The following is a 6000-nucleotide window of genomic DNA, read 5'->3' as shown; positions in this document are numbered from 1 at the left end:
GAGATGGCAAGAGCCAGAGTGGGCACGGGGAAGGGGACTGCCCATGAAAACCCAGCAGGAATTCCCAGAAAGACCTCCTCTAAAAGCAGCCCCCTTCTGGAAAGAACCAGGATTCGACCAAGGCCTGCAGGTGGCAATGGGAGCTTCTCCCCCACGCCTCCCTGTGTCCCGCAGGCACTGGCCGGGCCCCGGGGTGTAGGGGCAGGTGCTGATCCTCAGCACTGTTAGGTAGGAAGTCAGTTCTGAGCTTATGTGTGTGTGACATAAAGGCCTAAAGAGAAGACATCTATGTCCAGCATATGCATCTGCTGACAATGTCTCAGGGGCAGCCCGGTATTCACATCCTGCCCTGACCCCTTCTACCTGATAACCTGCCAGGTGGAGATCCCCACCCCTTCTGCCTGACAAATCTTCCACAATCTCCTAGATGCAGCCCAGTATCTGCATTTCAAACACCCTGCTCTGATCCCCATTCTCCAGGGGGTCCTGCTCACCCTTCCTCTGAACCCAGGATGGTGCCAGCTAGGCTTCCTCCTGTCTGATACCTTCAAGGGAAAACTCAGATAGGAGCTTCTTAATATTTACAGCCATAGAATCCTTTGTTTCAGGAGGAGATGTGTGAAGACAGAGACCCATCTCCTTAAAAACCCCTGGCCTCAGCCGGACTATGCGCTCAGCCCTCTGCCTCTCTGCTGAGCCACCCGCCTGGTCTGGCCAGGTGTACTCTCTCCACTCAACCATGTAACCTCAACTCCCCCTCCCCCCTGCCCCAGTCTGAGCGACTGCGCACTATCTCTCAGGTCCTGTCTGGAGAGGTGCCCATCCATCCTTACGGATGTCCCTTCCCTAATAAACCTTGCTATTTTACCTCCCACTACTCTCTGTCTCATGCCTGAATTCTTTCTTGTGGGAAGACAAGAACCCTGCAATTTCTCTGGTAACAAGCACCATGAAGTGTGGAGAGATCCTGCCCCGAGCAGACTGCAATGGAAGGCTTTAGCAGACCATCTGCTCTCAGGATTCCCAGAGACACTGGTCCCATGGTCTCCTGGGGATGCAGGATCTTAGACTTCTTTTACAGAAGATGCTTTCTGGGAGAACTTGGCCCAGTGTGGGGAGCAACTCGGACTAGACTAAGTTACTGGAATTAAGACTTATTCTATGCATCTGCTCTCCCACAATATGGCGCTGGGAGAGGAGTAAATGGCTTTTACGCAGCTGTCTCTCACCAACTTGAGTGATGACCTGCAGGAGCTGATCCTGCTCCTGATTGGAGGAGAGCAGCGTACTCGGCGTGTGGGTAGCAGAGTTGGGATTGGTGGAAGAGGACTATAAAGGAGGAGAGAGACAACATGCACCAGGAACATCTATCTGAAGAAACACCTGTGCAGCCCCCGAGAGAGCCGGCCGGCAGTGTGCCGCTCCCCCGCGGAAGTGGGGAAAGTGGCAGGGGGCACCGCCCTTCCACGGAGGTGGAAGGGACAGCAGCCAACCCGGGAAGAACCAGCAGCAAACCCGGGAAGGGCCGAGCAGACAAAAGAACAGCGCAGGGTCCTGTGTCGTTCCTCCGCAAAGAGGGGGAGCGACATAATGGTGCCGTGACTCGGATAGGAAGCCTAGGAGGCATAATGGTGCCATGACTCGGATAGGAAACCTAGGAGGGAAGAAGCGGGAAGAAGCGGGAAAATACCGGAGAGAGAGACTAGCAAAGAGCCTAGGGAAAAGCTGGACGGAAAAGGTGCCGGAAGAAGCTATTGAAAGCCTAGGCATAGACTCGGATATGGACTACGGGGGGAAGCTGGGAGAAATCTCTAAGGTCGAAAGTGAAAGTGAAAGCTAGAAGAAACTTAGACTCGGATACGGACTGTGGGGAGAAGCCAGGAGAAATGAGAGGGGAATATTGTTGGAAGAAAAGTTAGGAAACATACCGGGTAGAGAAAAAAATGTTAGGGAAAATGAAGCCGCGGGGGCAGGCTGAAGCGGAGATGTAAGCTAGCTTGGGATTCGTCAAGTCAGCCCGGGGAGCAAAAGGCGAAAAGCTAAAACCAGAGGCAGAGACGCGTAAGCTAGGTTGGAATCCGTCAGATTAGCCCGGGGAGCAAAAGATGGGAAGCCAAACCGAAGCGGAGACGTGAGCTAGGTTGAATTCGCCAGGTTAGCCCGGGGAACTTTGAGTACCAGTGGCAGAAACGTGAGCTAGGCTGTGTGACTTGCGGCAGCCGCCGTGCACAGAGAGAGCGCGGGGCACGAACGGGGAGAGCGCACGAGGCGCAAGTAGATAGGGAACGCGGGGCTGGCGCAAAGGCCGTGGTGCGGGCGGGAAGGGCGTGGAGACCGTGGAGCGCGCGAAGCCGGGAAGCCGCGCAGAGCCGGGAAGCCGCCGCAGGGCGAGGCGCCGAGAAGCAGCCTCAGGGCAGGCGCCGGGAAGCCGCGGGGATAAGAGAAACAGAAGTTTAGAAGTAAAATGAGAGAAATAGGAATGCTGGTAGATAGAAGTAAAATAGGAGAGATAGGAATGCCCGGAGATAGAGAAATAGAGAAAAATAAGGCCTCCCCACAACACGGCAATGAGAGAGCTTGTATTCGGTCTGCCTGAGTAGTGAGGCGGTAAGCAACTGCAGGCAGAGTATGAGCTGCAGGTCACCGAAGAAAGGCATGAATCAACACCAATAAGTCTCCCTACAATACAGCAATGAGAAGGCTCGGATTCGGTTTGCCTGATTGGTAGGGCTTGTAAGCACCTGCAGGCAGTTTGAGCAGAGCAGAGCAGAGCATGCGCTGCAGGGCACCGAACACAGGCACTCATCAGCGCCTAAAAACCTCCTCACAACATGGCGAAGAGAGGACCCGGATTCGGTTTGCCTGATTGGTAGGGCTTGTAAGCACCTGTGGGCAACTCTAGCAAGCAGAGCAGAGTGTGTGCCGCGGGGCACCGAAGACAGGTGCGTATCAACACCAAAAATAAAAAGAAAGGGGGAATTGTGGGGAGCAACTCGGACTAGACTAAGTTACTGGAATTAAGACTTATTCTATGCATCTGCTCTCCCACAATATGGCGCTGGGAGAGGTGTAAACGGCTTTTACGCAGCTGTCTCTTGCCAACTTGAGTGATGACCTGCAGGAGCTGATCCTGCTCCTGATTGGAGGAGAGCAGCGTACTCGGCGTGTGGGTAGCAGAGTTGGGATTGGCGGAAGAGGACTATAAAGGAGGAGAGAGACAACATGCACCAGGAACATCTATCTGAAGGAACACCTGTGCAGCCCCCGAGAGAGCCGGCCGGCGGTGTGCCGCTCCCCCGCGGAAGTGGGGAAAGTGGCAGGGGGCACTGCCCTTCCACGGAGGTGGAAGGGACAGCAGCCAACCCGGGAAGAACCAGCAGCAAACCCGGGAAGGGCCGAGCAGACAAAAGAACAGCGCAGGGTCCTGTGTCATTCCTCTGCGAAGAGGGGGAGCGACAATCCAGCTCGTGTTTGGGGAACTGACCCTCCCCCTACCCTCTGCTTTATCCTCCCCCAACCCTTCACTAGTCTGAACTTTTCTCTCCCCAGGCAATAATCAGAATTCTTGAACCTTGGACATGTACCTGCTCCATGCTTTCCAAACCCTCACTCAGCAGATAGGAAAACATTACGATAGAATAACTGCAGGTGTTGAGGGAGCTAACAGCACTGAGTAAAAACAGAACACATATAACACACGGTATGTTTATCCAGGTTACATGAAGTATGACTTATACAAACACTGCTTACTAGGTTTGCCTAATAATGACACAGCACAATATTTATATTCTCTCTCTCTCTTTTAAATATTTATTTATTTGAAAGTCAGAGGTACAGAGAGGCAGAGGCAGAGAGAGGGAGAGAGAGAGGTCTTCCATCTGCTGGTTCACTCCCCAATTGGCTGCAATGGCCGGAGCTGCGCTGATCAGGAGCCAGGAGCCAGGAGCTTCTTCCAGGTCTTCCATGTGGGTGCAGGGGTCCAAGGACTTGGGCCATCTTCTAATACTTTGTCAGGCCATAGCAGGAGCTGGATTGGAAGAGGAGCAGCCAGGACTTGAACCAGTGCCCCTATGGGATGCTGGCACTGCAGGCAGCAGATTTACCCACTGCGCCATGGCGCCGGCCCCAGAATATTTGCATTCTTTCAATATGTGTGACACAGATGTGAGGCAGTTATATCTGAGGCCAGCTCTGCCTTGTTGCTCAGGTTTCTAGTTCATTGTGCATGTGGTGTAGCTGCCTGAGAATGTACACTTGTGACATGAAAACCTGAGAAAATGCAGAGAAAATAGGTGACTATGTAAGGGAGGGAAAGGTGGGGATGTGCTGGCAAGGAGGGGGCAGAGCAAAGCAAAACAACAGGGCTGGGGACAAATTCTGTTTAAAAGGTGACTTGTGGGGGCCGGCACTGTGGTGTAGCAGGTAAAGCGGCTGCCTACAATGCCAGCATCCCATATGGACGCTGGTTCCAGTCCCGGCTTCACTTATGATCCAGCTCTCTGCACCTGGAAAAACAGTAGAAGATGGCCCAAGTCCTTGAGCCCCTGCACCCACATAGGGGACCCAGAGGAAGCTCCTGCCTCCTGGCTTCGGATAGGCACAGCACTGTTTGTTTCGGCCATCTGGGGAATGAACCAATGGATGGAAGACCTTTCTCTCTCTCTCTCTCTCTCTCTCTCTCTGCCTCTGCCTCTCAAATAAATAAGTAAATTTAAAAAAATTAAAAATAAAAGGTGACTTGTGAACAGCAAAGTACAGAAAGGGAAATCTTACAACTGATGCCTGCAGAATATGGGTGGAGGGCAAAGCTGTAAGAGGGGAAGTTATGAGGCATCGGGGAGCAGTGGGGCCTGGGGCGCACCACAGAACACACTAAGCTTCAAACTTCTTAACTCACTGCACACAACCATACTGTCTGTCCTGAGTGCCAGTACCGCCGCCTTCTGCTGATCACCAGATGGGTAAATTCCCAGCCCCTGGTAGCAAGCCTGACCATGTTAAAGTTCTTAGATTAAACACTCACTTATTCATTCAACAACTATTTATTCTCCATCTGCTATGAACTCAGTACTGTGCTAGGCGCAGGGCAAACATTCTGCTCTCTATAAAGCCCGATCTCCTTGTCAATACAGTGAATATGTCTGATTTCCCCATCCTTCTGAGCCCCTCCATGTGTGGCTGTGGTTGGCAGAGAGTTTTATCTGTTTATCTGTGTCCCTGGTGCAGCTGGCACACCCTGAGGACCCATCCCGATGGCCCTGCCCCTGCCTCCAGCGCCGGCCTCCGCATCACGCCTGATGCAGCCCTTAGCTGGTTCTGTTCAGCCTGATCCTGGCACTCAGATGGAACAGGCCTTTCCCTGTTTACTTCAGACCGAGATGAGGATTCTTGACTTTCCTCCACGCCACGTGGAATGCTGACAGAAGAAAAGCAGCGGATGTTAGAAGAGATTTCTCTCCAGATCCCCTGGGGCAGCGGCTCCTCCACGGGTGCCTTGGGGACGCAGCTTCTTCCATCCCCGGCTTGCACATCTGCAGGCAGCTTCTCAGATGGCCTTCGGGATGGTCTCGAAGCAGGCATGGAGGCTCGTGAGCGGCAGGTGGTCCACACCAGGTCTGGAAGGGTATACGTTAGTTTTGCCCACCCTCTACCAATCAGAACTCGGTCACACAGCAACAGGGAGGGCGGAGCAGGAGGGTGACTGTGTGAGTCACCAGGAAGAGGAAAGGGTGTGCCTCTGCCACGGGCACTTAGCCAGCTGTCACTGCTCTGCCTGCCACCTGCTCTAGAGACCGCGGCCCAGGGCCAGCACTCGTCCCTGCACTGGGCTGTTTGGGATGTCGAGAGAAGGATGAGCCAACGCGGCATTGTGAGCACAGAAGCAGCTGGTAAAACGCTCCTCAGATGATTCTGAGGACTCTCGAATCACGCCAATAAGGAAAAAGAGAGGCAATCACCCCACTGCTTTTTGGTTTTGCTTTTATTTATTCATTCGCGAGA

This window comes from Oryctolagus cuniculus, chromosome 5 (assembly GCF_051225735.1).
Source record: "Oryctolagus cuniculus isolate XC-2025 breed Fujian yellow rabbit chromosome 5, ASM5122573v1, whole genome shotgun sequence".
NCBI lineage: Eukaryota > Metazoa > Chordata > Mammalia > Lagomorpha > Leporidae > Oryctolagus > Oryctolagus cuniculus.
The sequence above is the reverse complement of the archived record's forward strand: the minus strand, read 5'-3'. Positions refer to the sequence as shown.